The sequence below is a fragment of the Mus caroli genome, chromosome 9, assembly GCF_900094665.2.
Source record: "Mus caroli chromosome 9, CAROLI_EIJ_v1.1, whole genome shotgun sequence".
Taxonomy (NCBI): Eukaryota; Metazoa; Chordata; class Mammalia; order Rodentia; family Muridae; genus Mus; species Mus caroli.
The window spans coordinates 74,973,766-74,993,160 of NC_034578.1; the positions used below are offsets into that span (position 1 = coordinate 74,973,766).

At 45.8% G+C, this 19,395-nt stretch overlaps 1 non-coding gene and 1 pseudogene across 1 annotated transcript; one reads left to right on the forward strand and one right to left on the reverse strand.

Moving 5' to 3' along the window:
- Positions 1-506: 506 nt before the first annotated feature.
- Positions 507-634, reverse strand: LOC115032042. Its single transcript, XR_003837689.1, has one exon. It is a non-coding gene; the product is annotated as a small nucleolar RNA SNORA17 (small nucleolar RNA).
- A 13,831-nt stretch (positions 635-14,465) lies between these two features.
- LOC110302607 lies at positions 14,466-14,610 on the forward strand (annotated as a pseudogene).
- Positions 14,611-19,395: the final 4,785 nt, after the last annotated feature.

The window sequence follows — 19,395 nt, forward strand, 5'->3', positions numbered from 1 at the left end:
CCATGGGGGTCAGCTCTCTGCTCTCATACCCCCAGGACCAGTTCTCCCATGATGCCCAGGCGAGGGGTGGGGCAATTCTGCACAACCTTCAGACATCAACATGTCCCCAGGCAGCAGCCCAGACCAGGGACCTCTGCCTGACTTTTGGTGGTAACAGACCCCTGCTACTCCAGAGCCACTGACCCAGACATGGCCCTCAATGGAGCATAGGCCAGGACCCCACCATGATCCTAGTGGCATCACATCGCAGATGTGGCCACTCACATCAAACTGTGCCTAACAACCCTCGAGTCTCTACGTCTGCCTCTCTTCCTTATGCTCACATCCTTCTGTTTCTCTTTCTCTTCCATTTCTCCACCGCTGATTGCTTGGGTCTCTGAGTATCTGGGGTCATCTCAGGAGGGCTATGCCCGAATTCTGCATTATCAACTGGGCAGAGATCATCTGGAACATAGTCTGCCCTTGCCCCAGGCCTGTACCATGGCACTGGACTGGGGGGGGTCATCTGAGTCAGGCTACTAATCACATGTTCACAGGTCAGAACACTGAGTGTAGATGTAGCATCTCTCCTCTCTGCCACCTACTGACGCACATGTGACATAGCAGCCACACCTGGAACACCTCTAGGGACAGAGAAACACTTGCTTTGAATGGCATCAAACTAGATATTCTGGGATGATGCAACCCTTTCTGTCTGTGTATAGTTAGCAGTAACTTACTATATATTCCAAAACCCGTAGAAAAAGAAAGGGTTTTCTTCTATTTTGAGACAGGGTCTACCTATGCTGGCCTCAAACTCATGATCCTCCTGTCTCTGCATCCTAAGTTCTGGGATTTAAAGGTCTGGGCCTCCACACTCAGGGAAGAAAGAGTTCTGAAAATTCTCAACACACACACACACAAAAAAACTATTTTTGAAAATTGAGGTGGTGGATTCGCTGGCTATCCTGTCTGACCTCTGCTCTCTGCTTTTGTCTGCTGAATTCTCACACTGTGAGATGTGTGTCCACTTATTACATGGGAATTACATGAGGATCAGAGCAGACATTCACCTGCTCTTTACCAGGACAGATTGAGATTGCAGCTAACAATATCTTCACCTCGCTTGTCACTCCCAAGTGAGTTAAACACTGTCAAGACAGACTCCTTTCCAAATGACAGCAGAAATCAGGACATCTGCTCTCCGGTTCAAGAGTTCAGTGGACCCATTACTTTAAAGGGAGCTTGCTTAAGTTTCCTGAGAGGATCTTTCTAAAATAGCTCTTTCTCTCTCCCAGCTGACTTGCAGACCTAACTGTGTCAGATTCAGGTCTGCATGACAAGCTAGCTATGCAGGGGTGAGATGAAGGGTGGTAGGAGGTGGTGGTTTGAGCAACCTCAGCAGGCTATTTCCCTCCCCGACCCTTTTTCAATAGGGTGTAGCTCTGGCTGATTGGCTGACCTTGAACTCACAGAGGTCCAGCTGGCTCTGCCTCTTGAGTGCTGGGATTAAAGGTGTGCTCCATCATGCTCAGCTTAAATATTTTGTTGTTGTTTGTTTGTTTGTCCATTCGAAGGTATCAAAAGTCAATCTCAGCTATCAACTGAAGCTGAGTATGGTAGCCTATGCCTGTGGGATTTATCCCACAGTCTGAGGCAGGAGGATTGTCAAAAGCTCAAGACCAGACTGGACTGCCGTACAAAACCAAAAATAAACAAAAATGAAAAGATGCTGACTTGTGGATCTCTGTCCAACAGCAGGTTTCCCTTCAAATATCTATTAGACCTTTGGAAATGTGGCAAAATCTGGTAAGGTAGCTTTGGTGGATGGCAAGACAGTAAAGAAGTAAGAGATGAGTTTGGGGTGGAGGGAGAACTGTAGTACCCCTGAGTGGTGCTTCCAGAGTCCAGTTAGGTGTGGCACTGCCTGTGATCCCAGTACTCAAGAAGCAGGGGCAGGAGAATTTCAGGTTCAACTCAGCCCCCTAGCTTACTGATACGAGCTCCACGATTAGTGAGCACTCTTGTCTCAAAAGCTAAGATGAGGGTCAGTGGAAGGAGACGTCTAGCTTCCATAGGCCATGGCACTCGTGCTCACACACACACACACACACACACACACACACACACTACAAATAAATACTTTTTTTAAAAAAAGTATGGCCCAGGGATGGGTGATGTGCTACTGCGCAAGCATGAGGACCAGGGTTTGAAGCCCCAGAACCCATGTAAAGTTGAGCATGATGTCATCCCGGTGTTCCAGAGGGGAGATGGGAGGTGACAACAAGAGACTCTGGGAACAAACTGGACAACCAGCCCAGTGTGGGAATCCGCAACAAAATAACAGGAAACCCTATCTCAGGTTCACTCTGGGCCCCTGTCTCAAGGTTGGTGACAAAGCTGGACACCAAGCATTCTCCTCTGGCCTCTATGCATGCCTAACTTGCACATGCGTGCTCATACAACACACACACACACATAGGTACGTCCCTGAAATGAAGTCAGTCGAGGTTAATTTACCATGAACTCTGATCCATGATCACTGAACCTCGGAGCTAGCCTGCAACTGTTGACCCTAATACACCTCACCTCCTGAGCTCTGCTCTACAGAGCCGCATCCCACCACAGCCTCTGTATTTAATGACTTCCGTCACCTGGAGAGTCAACCAAGTCACCCATTTTAAACACCCAAAAGAGTTAAAGTGGGCTTTAAACCGTATTTAAGGTTTGGGTCTGACAGTACCGAGTAGATTGTATGCTCAGCTGCTATGGCACTCTGAGTTCAACTTCTAGACAAACTATTTGTCATGGTGCTACTGCCTCTAATAAGCTGGAGGATCACGGGGAAGATTAATTTGAGAGGGGTGGGTGGAAGGTAGGGGGTTGGAATTTATTTTTTATTTCAGTCTTTGGGTGGAAAGGAGGCCTTGCTTCCTCGGGAGCAACTGGAGGAGCAGCGAGTTAAACTTGAAGGAGACAGCTAAGAGTTAATCATTCCGGGCACGGGGTGAAAGCCAGTAGGAATTCTAAAAATAATGCCTTCTCCAAAACTGAAGCCGTCTGCAAGAAGCAGGATTGGAGCGCTCGTTAGCTTGACTCCTTTGCCCTCTGCAGCTGCCATTGTCATCCAAAGCCCGGAACAATCCTAAACCGGGGCTAGCTCCGTAAAGGGAAAAAGAACAGAGGATGCCAAAGGACACGCGTCAGACAAGTTTGGGGCCACAAAGGGAAGTGGCAGCTCCACGGGTCTTCACGGGCAGCTCCACAGGGCTTCATGGGCAGCTCTGACTGCCGATGGCAAAGATGTAGAAGAGATGTAGTCTTTGTTGACAGCCTTCCTTTTCTGAGCCATTGTCATTTGTAATGTCACCGGCTTTGAGAGGATGGAGGAGACTGGAAAAAGCCCGTATGTCCGGTAGCTTGTGCGCTTCCCTTCGGTTTTCTGTGCCCTTTGTTCAGATGAGTGCCCGACTCAGATTCATCTCTTTCAAAAGCTTGCTACCAACATTGCCACCCAGCATCGTAGGTCACACGGTGGAGCCTTTCTTTCCTTTTTCCCTCCTTTCTTCTCTTCCTGTCCTCAGCACTTTAGGATCCTGAATGGGATCCTAACTAGTCTCTGTCAGAGAGAGAGAGACAGAAACCAGGCTCTGAAGTTCTTGAGAAAGCTGTAGGAGCTCCGCAAGCAGCACACTCGGCCTTGATTCTAAGGTCTCCATGCTCAGGTCCACACAGGAGGGCACTCTGGGGAGGCAGTAAGTCCCACTGAGAGCTGGGCTCAGCCCCGCATTGATCATTTTCTGCAATTCTTATTATGCAATTGGTTACTTTCTAGTTTCTTTACAATTTTTTTTTATTTCTTTAGTACTCTGTGAATATAAAATAGCAGTTTTTCTTAGATAAATGTTTATTTCTCCCACTAAAATGATATATTCAGAACCCTTTTGTTGCCACTATCTCCAGCTCCGTAAAAGCAGCATTTGCCCACTTGCTCCCTCCAACATGACTCAACATGAGATTAAAAGCTGGTTACCCGCTTCCTGCTCCTGGCCACTATGTGCTTTCCTACGACCTGGCTCCCTCATTTCTATCTGAAAATACCTCTTTCAGGTTTAAATTATGCCTTCCCAGGACTGCATCATTACCCTTCTGACCTCATGCCATTGTGAAATAAACCTTTACTTTAAACTTCTGTTCCCTTTTCTTTGTGACTAGATGGGAGGTCTCCAAGCCACCTGTGAGTGACAGCCTATGACTCTTGACTGTCTGGAAAGACCTGTCCCCAGCGTGATCAGGATTTGGGGTTGAAGCTCAAATGCCTGGCTTCCGTAGGTGTTTTTCACAGTCGGCTGAGGATGTTATGCCAGTATGTTGACTGAGTCTTACATCAAGCAGTCGCTATGCACATGGGTGGCCCCTTAGATCCATCTTCAGAGTAACTTATTGCTTTTATTCATTAGTTCGATCTCTATATTTCCTCTGGGTTACAAGGCTTTTGTTCTTCCAGACCGTGAGGAATATCTGTTTCAAGCACATCTTGAACCTAGATGTGATGGGAGGCAGAGACCAAGGATCAGGGTTCATAGGCCGCATCTACGAAGTACAAGGGTTAGCTAGGTTTAAGGACACCTGATCTCAAAAATACTGAAACCAACCACATGAAAACAAAAGACCTTATTTAACATGAGAGAGGGGAATACAGCAGGGCACACATACAATCCCATCATTTGGGAGACGGGAGTAGGGGTGGGGATCAGGAGTCAGCCTGGTCTGCCTTAGCTCCTTCCTCAAAAGACAAAAATAAGAATGAAGTTAAAAAGACACAACTTGGGGTGTGGTCTCAACACTGACCGTCTTTGCTTTCAAGTCATTTACTCATACGTTAGCTCACGAATTAAGAGGTTTGGTCTTAGGACATTGTATGGGGGGTGCATGTGCACCTGTGTGCCTGTATGCATCCACACACCCACGCACGCACACGCACCACACACACCGAAACGCACACACCCATGCACACATACACACACACCACACACACACCACACACGCACACAAGCACACACACACACGCACACGAGCACACACACACACATGTATGTGTTGAACTGGAACTCCCCTTTGTTCTTTGGTTCTGTACTGTTTGTTTCTTCTGTTTTTTGTTTTGTTTTGTTTTTGTTTTCTGAGACAGGGTTTTTCTGTATAGCCCTGACTGTCCTGGAACTCACTTTGTAGACCAGGGTGGCCTCGAACTCAGAAATCCACCTGCCTCTGCCTCCCGAGTGCTGGGATTAAAGGCGTGCGCCACCACTGCCCAGCCTGTTTGTTTCTTCTATTTTCACAGGAACTGCAGCCATGCCTTCTGTGAATGGCTTTCCCTCTGACTCAAAGGCCACTTAGCTGTCCTTGTGGCCTTCACTGCTGAGTTCCTGAGTGTCTGAGAGAGCATGCTGTGACAGCATCCCCTGAATTGTAGAAGCAGCATAAAGAACTCTTCTCATATGACCTAACCCCACTCACTGGTCAGTTTTCACAGCCCTCCTGAACACAACAAGAAAGGCATCTTTGTCTGGCCTACGTGATTCCCTGTTTCAAAACAACACAACCTTTCTGACCTTCCATTTAAATAAAAAGATTCATTTAGACTTTTAAAAATGCATAGAAACCTACAGTCTCAACGCAAATGGTTTTAATTTGTCTACGTTCCTTTCTAGTCTTCCTCCATTTGCAGGGAATATTCACATGGCTGAAACCAGGACGGACCATTTGTCCTGCTTCTCTCTCTGTGGTTTGTGTTCTGCAGCAGAAGGGGGGGCACACTGCATCAAGGGACTGGAACATCGGGTGTCTGGTAATAACGGGATATCTGAATTAGCAATGGGAAATCCTCAGAAGTGATTATAGTCCAGCCTTAATAACCTGCTTTGAGATCAGTAGTAATTACTACTCCCTCGCCTTTAGTATTCTTGTTGTTTATTTTTCTTTTTAAAGAATTATTTATTTATTTTTGGATATGAGTACCACTATAGCTATCTTCAGACACACCAGAAGAGGGCATCAGATTCCATTACAGATGGTTGTGAGCCACCATGTGGTTGCTGGGAATTGAACTCAGGACCTCTAGAAGAGCAGTCAGTGCTCATAACTGCTTAGCCATCTCTCCAGCCTGACTTAATCTTTTTTCTTTGTTCTTATTTTTGGAAGGATAACTTTTAATACTCTACAGCATAATAGGTTAACTCATGTAGGCACCGGGTGTATGCTTCCAAAATATCTAGTGGGGAGGATCTTGTATGGTTCTTTTGCTCCCCAACATAATATTTTTATTGATTATTTAGGAATTTTACCTAGTGCATCCCAATCCCACTCACTTCCCAGTCCTCCCAGGACAACCCTCCCATCCTTGTAACCTCCTCCCAGAAGAAAAAAGAAGAGAGAAAATAATACCAAGTCCATTTGTGTTGCCCATATACTCACTGGAACGTGGTCAAATTTCCACTAAACTGAGTCCCTCCCCACCCCACCCCCATCATAAGCTCTCAGCTATGAAGAGCTACACTTCAGCATTTTTTAAGAGTTGCTTTTAATGGCTTCCTGTCTAGACTCTTTCTTTTCTGAGGATGGGAGTGCTAGTGGGGGTGGGATAGGCTGTCACAGAAGCTGTCTATGCCTCTCCTTCTCAAATGTGAGTCTGCAGACATCAATAGTCCTGCAAGAGAAGCCTCTTTGTCCTTTATCAGCAGCAGCACATGGACCATGGACTTCTGTGTGGAATCGGGTGACAGCACGAATCGTGAATATCCACATGGCCTCTAGTGTCAGCACGGACCAAGGACCTCAGCATGGTCTTCAGTGATAGCACAGAACAAGGACATCAACATCTCCTTAGCCATAGCCCGGACCACAAACACCATCATGATGTGGGCACAGGCCATGGACACCAACATGGCCCCTGGCGGTTGAACAGACCAAGGGCATCCACGTGACTTTTGATGATAACATGGACTACAGACATCAAGATGGCCTCCTACAGGAACACAGACCATGGGCATCCACATAGCTCTCTGAACTTGATCATGGCCCTTGGTGGCAGCACAGGTCATGGGCATCAATGTGGGCTCTCATGGAAGATAGCATGTAGGGGTGGTCTAAGGTGCTAGATTTAGACTTATCTTTTCAAAGCATAGGCAACTTCTCTCTCCAAAGTGCCTTAAATATTTAATCTTTTGGGCGGTTGACAGTGGCAGGTCCTGCAGGCCAGGCCTTCTCTCTGACAGGCCCAGAGAAAGGACACTTTAGCTTCAACAGCCAGATTCCCTCAATGGTGTCTCAGTTTCCTCCCCAAATGTAGCTCTTGTGCAGGCTTGAAAAACAAGCTTAGGGCTGGTGAGATGGCTCAGTGGGTAAGAGCACCCGAGTGCTCTTCCAAAGGTCCAGAGTTCAAATCCCAGCAACCACATGGTGGCTCACAACCATCCGTAACGAGATCTGATGCCCTCTTCTGGTGTGTCTTAAGACAGCTACAGTGTACTCACATATAATAAATAAATAAATCTTTAAAAAAAAAAACAAGCTTAAAATACTTATGTGTCTTACTGTTTCCTTCTCTGGGAGCTCATAGCTCCTCTGCTGGTCCAGCCACAGGAAAGAAACCTTATTTAATGTGTTATATACCAGGCTGGAGAGACAGCTCAGCATTTAAAAGCACTGACTGCTCTTGCAAAAAGACCCAGATTTGATTCCCAGAAGTCACATGGTGGCTCACAACTGTCTAAAACTTCATTTCCAGAGAATTCAGTGACTCCTTGGGCATATAAGTGGTACACAGACATGCATGCAGGCAAAACACTCTTTATTATTATTGATTTTACAAATAAAATTAAAATAAACAAACTCTTCTACTCTGGCAAGATGAGGTCATTTGCCAGCAACTTAGGTCTGCGTAGACTCTTCTGCAGGCTGGGTCACCTTTTCCACAAGTCCTTCAGGCCTATATCTCTCCCCATAGCTGCTCAGCCGCTGAAATCCACAGCCTTGTCTGGGGGTTTCTTTGGTCTCCAGGTCTAAGCCAGTGACCTCACATTTTCAGAAAGGAGCAGTCTGATCCTTGAGTGTGGCAGAAATCTCTCAGGCTTTTCTTGCCAAAGAGATAAGCTTGTGGTTTCTTCCTTATACAGGGAATTTCGTTCCACCTCAGTGCAATTGCTCCCAGCTGCAGGCTCTGCCTTCTCTCCTGCTCTCCACACCCCAACCCGACCACCCCACACCTCAGGCAAACAGTCCGAGGGAAGAAAAGCCTCCTCTGGCATCCCACTCCCCATGCGGGAATGAATGCCTCTGTTGGGCCGAGTCAGTTACCATGACAGCAGGTTGTTGTAAGGTCAGGCTGACCCTCGCTCTTTGTCCTCTATGTCACGGGTCTTGTTTTTCCACCTATTAAAACTGAACATGAGGCTCTTGACACGTGTGGCTGACCAGCCTGGGATTTCCACCCTCCCGAACTATGTGTTAAATAAGCCTCTTGGCCCATAAACTCTAGAGTTTCTTGTATTCTATCCTAACAAGAGAAAGGTATAACCAGTCACTTGCCGGTCAGCAGCCTCCATGGGTGTTAGGTAACATCCAAACCTTTAGCAAGCTCTGGACTCTACCTTCCTGGCCTAGACCATCGGTGGTGGATGGATGCACTTTCCAGTGAACACACACACTAAAACCTTCTTAGGTATTATGAGCTGTGAAGACAGACCGTGAAGGAAAGTGGCTTGCTGGAGGTGGGGGTGCTTTGCTTCTGTGGTGGGGGAGTCTTCTCCCGCTGATATTTGGCTGAGACTCAAGCATGAAGGGAAAATTAAGAGCCAATCTCCCATGTTCTAGCTGCAGTGGCCTCTTTCTGTCTCTCAGACTCTTTGGCTTTGGCACCACTGTGCTTCTGCCTCCTGGACCCTCCTGGCTGGCCCATTAAGATCCAGAGATATCATCTGTCACAGTGTCCCGAGGACCTGTGACAGCCCACTGAAGCGACTTGCAGGCTGACTCTAAGTTACTTTGCTGTCTAAAAGGTCTGGGGCTCCTTTCTACTGACCACTCTCACCCAAGGGTAGGCTCTAAGGCCTCGGTGGATGCTTGAAGCTGAGGTGGACACCAGACCCAGACAGAGGCACCATGATGCTGTGGCGGTGCTGCCAGCTGACTGATGGGCACAGAGTGTACACAGCCGGGTGTACAGGAAGCAGGAGTGATTCATACCCCATGCAGGGCAGGGCAGGACACAGATTTCATCATACTGCTCAGAATAAAATATAGTTTACAGCACAGGCACCAGTTATGCTCAGAACTTTCCACTGAACAATTTCAGAGCATATTTAAGCAGGGAACTGAAACCACAGATAAGGCTGAGGACCGCTCTGACGTAATAAGGTTTACATTTGGCTAATGGGTTGGGGTGGGAGACAGAGTTCAGTCTGTAGGATCAAGAATGCTTTTATTTCTCCTTACAGCTTTATGTTCGACGTGGTGTGATTAGCTTTTCTGCCCTAGGGCTGTTCTGAAAACTTCTGACAGTGACTTTCCCCCTCTACCCCACCACCACATCACTGGATATCCTGATGAGTCCCCAGTTTGCCAGATCAGAGATGGTCCAGGTCAGGGCATCTGGAAATGAAAGTGACCCTTTCAGGAGTTCACAACAGCCAGCCATGGCTATGACATTCAAAGCTTCTCATAATTGCCCAAACCATCACTCGCCAGTGTTGTTCCCTCTCACAATAAATCACGTCCAGATTACCTGCTCAGCAAGGGCTTTCTGTTCTTTTCAACTTCCCCTCCTCATTCTAGGTTGCGGTTATACAACATGGAACGTAGGTGCACGTTAGGAGCCGATGTCCACCTTACCCCTTGAGGACTGTCACGGGTATTTAGACCATCCAGAGCACCACTCACTGTTATCAAAACATTTTTTAAAAAATTCCGTTAACATTAAAAACATTTATTCATGTGTAGGTCTGCATATAAAGATCAAAAGACAATTTGCACAAATTGATTCCTTCCTTCCACATGTAGGGACTCGGGGATCAAACTCAGAGTGGCAGCCTCCGTAGCAAGCACCACTGTCAGCAAGCCATCTCACCATGTTTCCCACCACGACAGGCTGTTTGTCATTCACAAGTTCTGTGTATTAATATGTTTCCATTTACCAAGGCCATAGACATTAGCTGCATATGATTGGGAGATAATTGAAATGTGGTTCAGACAACTAATGAATGCATTGTTAGTGGTTTGGTTTTTTTTTTTTTTTTCTTTTTGAAAATTCTTCAGAAAAGACAGCAAATGAGATAATTTATTTGACGGGAGATCAGAAGCTGTAAGGCTATGGGGTAGAGGCTAACACGGGCTGTTTTGGTTGTGAGCAAGGTGGCCACTTGGAGTGCTTTCTATGATAAGATGGTGGTCAGGTTCAGAGCCAGTGAAAAACTCAGTAACTAACTTAAGACTTGGACCTGTGCCTCAGCCTCCGCACAAGCTGTGTTACCCAGACCCCTGCCTCCTTTTTCTTCCTTGTCCTTCAGCCCACTCACTCCCTCCCTCCTCTGTACTCTCAGGAGGCAGGAGTTTCAAATATGGCGACAAGGCCTTCAGGCAAAAGCATTGTGTTAGAGATTACACTACTCAGAAAGTTTGACTTGAGCTTATGATATTAAAAATCCATCTCAGCCGGGCGTGGTGGTACACGCCTTTAATCTCAGCACTCGGGAGGCAGAGGCAGGCGGATATCTGAGTTCGAGGCCAGCCTGGTCTACAGAGTGAGTTCCAGGACAGCCAGGGTTACACAGAGAAACCCTGTCTCAAAAAACCAAAAACCAAAACCAAAAACAAAAACAAAAATCCATCTCATTTCTCTTGTATTAGTGAGGGTTTGGTTTTGATTTTTGTTTTTTAGATAGGGTTTTGCTATGTAGCCCAGGCTGGCATCGAAATCACAATTCTTCTGCCTCCCCAGTGCTGAGATTACAGTCATGTGACACTGTGCCTGGCTTTAGGGACATCTTTAAAAAAAAAAAAAAGCAAAGCAAAAATGTATGGGTTTCTTGATGACATCATTATGCACATATGTCCTCTTAGTTGACTTACTATCTGCACCCCTTCGGCTTCCTTCTTTCTCCAAAATTGCCGTGTGTGTGTGTGTGTGTGTGTGTGTGTGTGTGTGTCCGTCTTGTGTGTGTGTTTGTGTAAGGGAGAATGTGAATGTTTGCATGAATGAATGTGTCATGTGTGTGGAAGTATGTGTGAGAGTGAACATGTCGTGTGTTTGCGCATGTGTGTGTGTGCGCTTGTGTGTGTATGTGTGTCTAAATCTAGATTCAGCATATGAGAGAAAGCATGTGAAACTTACCATTCTCTTCTCCCCTGGAAAAGGAACTTATATGACCTCAGAGAATGGAAAACTATTTGCCACAAGTAAAACGGCATTTAGTTTCATCTATTTGTTTCTTTTTATGTGGGTGAGGAGGAGCGCTCTGACCTAGTAAGTGGCAGGCGAGGGCTCTGCCCCTCAGGCACACCTAGCCCTTATCATCGTCTTTTAATCCCGGTTTAATACTGCCGTTTGCTGGAGGGTCTGGTGTACAGCAGGCAACTGTTAGTCTCCTGGACTGCATCAGGGTGGCTGAAGATACAGTCTGGGCCACTGTTACTTTAGTGCAATAAGTCTCAGCTCTCTAGTCCACTTGCTCTTTAATGAAGTCATACAGAGGCCATAATTTAGCTACAGAAGAGAAATTCGAAGAGAAGATGAAAAGGTGTGTGTGTGTGTGTGTGTGTGCGTGTGTGTGTGTGTGTGTGTGTTTGTCAAGGTTGGTGGTAGTTCTGAAGTACTAAGGCAGGACAGATGGGAATTACAGTGGCCTGGATGAGGGAAGAGCCGCTAATCTGGTCTGGTTTTTGTTGGTGGTAGTGGTGAGTTGTTTTGTTTTAGTTGTTTCTTAGTTTTGTTTTGTTTTGTTTTGTTTTTTTGCTTGTTTGCTTCTTTTTCTGCGAAAGGCAGTAAGCTTCAGGTTCCACGGATGAAGTCCAAATTGCTCACAGAGTCAACACAAATTTTCCAAAAGAGATTAAGGACAGCAAGTAACATTGTGCTTACTTAGGGCCCAAATGAGGTAATCTTGAGTTTCTACCAATTCCCTTATCCCTGAATCTAAACGGTACCCCCTCACATCCACCATTCAACTTGGCTCACAGAGGGAATCCTTACTCTCAGCCCTCATTGGAAGCGACATTCTGAACAGTGTTAAAGGGTGGTGGTTTTTAGATACCTTAGACATAGCTTGAATGCCAGTGGAAGTCCATCATAAGGAAACCTGCCTGGCACTTCTACCGGAGCAGCTGAAACCTGTTGGACCATGTCTCTTTCTTTCCCAAGGCGACCTTTTCTAACATGTGAAAATGCCCTAGACTAAATCTCCACCTCTGATTTATATTAGTTCACCATGAAATTCTTTCTTTGTAGAGGCCACAGAATCTGAGTTTTACATAAATGGAGACCCCTGAGGCAAAAGGGGACCTTCAAGCTACTGTGGGATAGAGTAGGGCTCTGCCTCTGTCCTATAGTAATGACAGAATTACAGCCTCGGCTTCACCATTAAGCTATACTTCTCGGGCCGCTAAACTCACTTTTAAAATGCAGGAAAATGATGGTGGTGGATCTGAGAGGAGTTAGGGGGAGTGAACATGATCAAAATACACTGACTGAAATTTCCAAAGAACTAATAAAAATATTTTGAAAGGTCTAGAGAGATGGCTCAACAGTTGAGAGCACTTGGTAATAAGTTTGACTCCTAGCAACTACATGGAGGCTCACAACCTCAACTCCAGTTCCAGGGCATCTAAACCCCTCTTCTGGTCTCTGTGGGTACCAGGCATGCATGGTGGTACACAGGCATACATGCAGGCAAAACACCCATACACCTAAAATATTAACAAATGAGTATCTATACATATATACATACATGCATGTGTGTATACATACATATATGCAACATATATTACATATGCATTATATATAAAATTATATATACACATATATACATATATATATTCCAGATTTTATATATATATATATATATATATATGTGTGTGTGTGTGTGTATATATATATATATATGTATATATATATTCCAGATATATATTCCAGACTGGGGAGATGACTCAATTAGTAAAGCACTTGCCTGGCAAGCTCAAGTACCTGAGTTCAAATCTCCAGAAGCTACACCAAGAGCAAGGTTTGATGACGCTCACCTGTAATCCCAGCAAAGGTAGGATGGAACCCGGAGACAGACACATCTCTGAAAGCTCACCCGTCAGCTAGCTTGAACTACATGTCAAAGTTGTAAGACAATGAGAGACATTGAGGACTGCCATCTGAGGCTGCCCTGTGACTATCACATGTATCTAGTACCTGTGTTACAATAAAGAAGGGGAACGGAATCCTTCTTTGGATAGAAACGGGCTGTTGTCTCCTCCCTTAAGAGCTAATCCAGCTGTGCCATCAGTCACATGACCAAGGGCCTACCCCTCAAGAAGGTGGGTTCACATTTAAGCCATGCTAAGGAGATGGGGGAATAATTATCTCTTAATACAACAATGTACGTTTGCTTCCTTCCCAGAGTCTCCACTTTGGTACAGTTGCTTTAGAACCTCCATGGGCTTCTGTTGGGTCTATCTCTGGTCCCTAACACTCTGGGACCATTCATTCTTTCTCTAAAGTTCCCCTATTTCCCATAAGGCTGCTTGTCCACCAGGTGTCTGGCTTCCTTAATGAGGGACCAGGATGTCTGGTAGGCAGATCGGAGAGGCTAGCTAGATGACAAAGATGGAAAATTACGTGGTGGCACACTTCCAGCTTTTTTACCCTCCTGACCTGAAACAAGGCCTTGGCAACTTAGGACAAAGTCTGGTCACTTATTCTGCAGCTACTGGCCTTCTTCCCTGTCCCTCCAGGAGGACCAGCGTACCATGGTCAAGGCTAGACCAGGATATGCTGTGTTCAAAGTAGCTAACACTAAATTAGGGGAAGAAGATTCCCTGAAAACCCTTAAAATAAAACTATACTTGGGGTTCTTGAGTTTCCTTCTCTGCTTTACAGGGTATCTGTGTGTGTGTATGTGTGTCTATCTGTCTGTCTGTCTGTCTCTGTCTCCCTGTCTGTCTCTCTCATGTATGTGTATGTGTGCTTCCTCACCCCTAATAAAGTCTTTTTTTTTAACCAGTTGATTGCTGTGTCTAAGATTTTTCCCTACCTGTTGCCTGTGAGCATAAGATGATGATGGTGATGATGATGATCATGATGATTGTGATATATGGTTGACCCAGGGAGTGGCACTATTAGTAAGTGTGGCCCTGTTGGAGTAGATGTGTCACTGTGGGCTATAAGGCTCATCCTACTCTTCTCCTTTCCTCCACCATCATGAGCACTATGCCTGATTCGGCTTCTCGCCATGTTTTCTCATAAGATTTTCAGAATCAAGCGATTCCTAAAAGCAAAATCATCCTATTCCTCAGTGGATCTGGATGAAAACTGGTAACGAAATCAGGTACAGCTCTAAGAGAAGACGCTGGAGGAGAACGAAGCTGAGTCTGTAAGGAGTCACACAATGGCAAGACTGAAGGTTTATACTGAACCATGCTCATTGATCAGTATACCAGATAGATTTCGACATTTTTAACCTGGAGGCTTGCTCGTGTCTAAATTGGGGTGTTTGTCCAGTAATAAAATTTAGAACCTTTCAAAAACAAACAAACAAACAAACAAACACCCTTATCCAAGCTGCCTGGAAGCCAGTATTCTGCTATCAGCCTTGAGATGAAGATGGAGAACTCTCAGCTCCTCCTGCACCAATGCCTGCCTGGATGCTGCCATGTTCTTGCCTTGATGATAATGGACTGAACCTCTGAACCTGTAGGCCAGCCCCAATTAAATGTTGTCCTTATAAGAGTTGCCTTGGTCATGGTGTCTTTTCACAGCAGTAAAACCCTAACTCAGGGACTGGGGTGTGGCTGTGATAGGCCTGACCATGCTTTTGTTTGGGACTTTGGATTTGGAGAGCAATGGAATGCTTTAAGTGGGGCTTAATGGGCTATCCTAAAAGGAATATGGATGACTTTGTTGCTGTAAGTGATTTGAATTGTGCTGACCTGGCCCAACAGGTTTCCGTGGAGACAAATTTCAGAATGTGGTCTAGAGACTGTTTGTGTGGTGTTTTGGTGAAGAATGTGGCTGCTTTTCGGCCTTGTCTGAAGAGAATCTACCTGAGACTGAGGTAAAGAGATTCTATTAGTTGCATTAACAAAGGAAATCTCAAAAGAGCCCAGCACAGACTTTGTTCTCTGATTAAGTCTCATGAAGAGTGTTTTGAACAAGTGTAGCAAGCTTAGAAAGGAAAAATATAAAACATATGGTTCAAGTACCAAAGGGGCCCCAGGAAGTGAAATGGAACTGAATCCTCTGTTCTAAGAGATAACAGATTAAGGCACGTTGGGGCAAGATCGTACCCAGCTAAATTTACATCCAGGCATTGTGGTACACACCTTTAATCCCAGGAGACAAAGCCAAACAGATCTCTGAGTCCAAAGCCAGCCTGGGACAAAGCAGGTTCAAGATGAAGGAAAAGCTTAAATCTAGGCACGATGGTAACACCTTTAATCCTAGCATTACAGGAGACAGAGCCATGCAGATCTCTGAGATCAAGGTCAATCTACAGAGCAAGATCCAAGGAAAGCCAAGCTTAGGCAGAGAGGGAGTCAGAAAACAGAAAGCTGGTAAGATAATATGGAGATTCATGTTCCAGCCCCAGAAAGCAGCAGAACACAGTAGCTTCAGCCATGTGGCTCTGGCTTTAGAGTGAAAAATAGAAGGGACTACAGGGACAATTGATGCTGGTTAGCTGGAGCTAAGAACTTAGTGGTGATTGAGAAGAGACCAGCATCACTGTGGTGTGTTTTCTGAGAGCACAAAGAAGCTGTGATCCAGAGATAGACCAGGTTGTACCTTGTGCTGCAACTGGACTTGGTAATGTGTAAGAGTCACCCAGGTGGTACTGGTTTTGAAGGCATGAAGGGGTCACGAAGAGCAGCTGAGGCTTGATACTGTTAGAGGCCATGGAAGGCCATTGGTAAAGGTGCAGCCTACACACACACACACACACACTCATGCACACAATCACACATATTTTCCAAAATGTAGAGTATTGCCAGACCTAGTGTCTTAGTACCCAGGAAGCAGAAGCAGGAGGAATGCCTTGAGTTTGAAACCACCCTGGGCTACATAGTAAATCTGAGGTCAACTTGGGCTTCATAGTAAATCTAAGGTTAACTTGGAATACATAGTAAGACCTTGTCTCAAAAAACAAGAGGGCTAGAGAGATGACTTGGCTTTCACTATGTGAATCATATTTTTGTATATGTAGTTTATAAACATGTGTGTGCGTGCATGCATGCTCAGGGGAACCAAGGAGAATACAGGCTATTCTGCTCTATCTTTTTCTGCCTTATTCTTTTTTTTTTTTTATAGATTTATTTATTTATTATATGTTAAGTACACTGTAGCTGTCTTCAGACACTCCAGAAGAGGGCGCCAGATCTCGTTGCGGATGGTTGTGAGCCACCATGTGGTTGCTGGGATTTGAACTCTGGACCTTCGGAAGAGCAGTCGGGTGCTCTTACCCACTGAGCCATCTCACCAGCCCCTCTGCCTTATTCTTTAGAAAGAGAGTATCTCACTGAACCTGGATCTAGGCTGAGGACCAGCAAACCCCAGTGATCCTCTTGTCTCTGACCCTCAAAGCACCTGGGTGGCCAAAAGGTACTGCTTTGTGCATGGGTATTGGGCCCTCAGGTCCTTGTGCCTGCAGAGCAAGCCCTGTGACTCACTAAGCCATCTCTTCAGCCCAATAAATTATATCTTAATAAGTCTGACTTTGCAACTGATGGTGATGACTCCCACCTCTCTCTCTCATCTCAGTGCTGGGATGGCTAAGGCAAGAGAATTGCCATGAGTTCAAAGGCCAACCTGGATGACAAGGTACAACCTTGTCTCAAAAAACAAACAAACAAACAAACAAACAAAAAAGGCAAAACAACATCAAAGACCCAAAATGAAATCACCTTGACATTTCACAACTAGAAGGAAGCCCAAAGCTAAGAAAGGATTACAGTTTGGGTGGAGAGAGGGAAGGACCCTTCAGCGCAGGCGGGAAAGCCTGTGACCATGAAGTTCAGTTGTCCTCTTTCCTTGGTGTGTCTCTGTTGTGCACCTCTGCTGCAGTAGTATTCCTGAGCTGGGTCCTCCCTGCCCTTTTGTATCATCTGCCCTTGGAAAGACAGCCTTCATTCTGAAATCTCAACACTGGTTTAACCAGGACAGTCTGTTCTAGGACAAAGCAGGCTAGAGCTCTTTGAATTTTGCTATAGCATCCAATTTTACCAAAGGAGAGGAACAGCAAGTGGTAAGACTTGCTTGCAATCTGGTAAGATTGATGGGAAAACACACTGCATAGGTTAATGGGCAACTAAGCCCTTCCCTGCTAGCACCCTAGCCTGTGAGAATTCTCTTCAGATTTCCAGTTTAGCAAACTGTGTCATCTTCCCCCAAGAGGCTGGGACCCTGAACTCTTCAGGTCACCCATCAAATTTAGGGCAGTTACCTAACCATGGCCTGTTTATTTCACCCTGGAGCATAGTCCCCTTGTTGAGTTGTCCTTTGCAGATCAAAGTGCATCTGCTAAAACTAATTGATTAGCAAATAACAAATTCTTATCTTCCCATGTATACCTGGAGCCCCAGTTTCAGTTTTCAACTTATTAATAATATGATGTGTGTGAGTCTGGCTTTCTAAGGGTTGATGACCGATAGGCAACATGGAGCGAACAGACGGTCAGCTACTGGAAATGAGGTGGAAATTCAAAGGTGAAGATGAACAGACAGGCATAAACATTGGCTTATCAAAGTCACCTTCGTATTACACTGATTGGTCAGCAAACTGGATTCAGTTTGTCAGGCACTGGCAGAGCAATGCCAATCACACAAGGTCGAGGAATCAGGAGACTAAGGAAGGTCATGGAAGGGAGACAGGATAGCAGTCTAAAGGTGAACCACCCAGCTATCAGCTGTCTAAGGAAAAGCATTCTTAGGTGAAGGGAACAACCAGCCCAAAGGCTCGGGACATGACAGGCCTGTTTGAGTCTCTAGGCAGAGTGCAAGCCAGTGAGCGCTACTGAAATAGAGCATGGCCAGAGATAGGGTCGAAGATGACAAGTGTAGAGGGCATTGGCAGGATCAAGTAGAGCTGCCGAAGCCATTAGATCAAATGGTTCTCAACCTGTGGGTCTCGACCCCCCCCCCAAAGGTCCAATCTTAGATATTTATACTGTGATTCACAACAGTTGCAAACATCACTGTTACAAAGTAGCAATGAGAATAATTTTATGGCTGGGGGTCGGTCACCGCTACACGAGGAGCTGTACTAAAGGGTGGGGGTCACCGCTACACGAGGAGCTATACTAAAGGGTGGCAGCGCAAGGAGGTTTAGACCCCACTGCTTTAGTGAAACTTTGCTCCAAGTGAAGAAGATGGAGGCCTTTAACCTGGTTTCCATTTAAAGGGGTTTTTATAGCTGCTATTTGAGAGACGACGAGCCAGCCAGGGGGAAGCTATAAGAGAGCATTTATGCAGTAATGTCTGCAGCTTGAATGGGATGAGGTGGGACTGGGTAAGAAGTAGATGGTTGCTGGAGAAATTGTTCAGAGAAGAGACCTGACAGGAAAGAGACCTGGGAAGAAAGGGGCCTGCCTCCAGGGAGCTTAAAAGAGGCTCTGGTCTCTGGAAGCTGAGGTGGAAGAGGGGAACTAGGATTGCCAATATGGAATGAGTGTTTTCCACTAGAGTCCCGATGGAGAACAGAGGTACGTGGATCTCTGCTTTTACTATATTTTAAAGGTATACTTAGGATTTCTATTTGATTATCTTTTATTTTGTTTTATTCGAGACAGATCCTCTTTCTGTAGCCCTGACTGGCCTGGGACTCATCGTGTAGACTAATGTGGCCTGGAACTTGCAACAATCATCTACCTCTTGAGTCCCAGGTTACAGGCCTGCTCCACCCCGTGCCGCAAGACAGTTTTAGTACAGAAATAACCCTAGGAGACCATTTAAAAGTTTAATCGATGAGAATTTCACATCCCATCACCAGGACGTAAGGTCAGACCTGAGTCCTCCACCTCTGTGTCACAACCTCCATTTTAGGTGTGTGGCCTTCCCAAGAGAGACAACGTCCTCCGTGTAACCACCCCACCAACCAGGGTCTGGATCCAGAAGCCTTGGGCGCTGCTGACGGAGACTGGGTGCTGCTGACGGAGACTGGGTGCTGCTGAC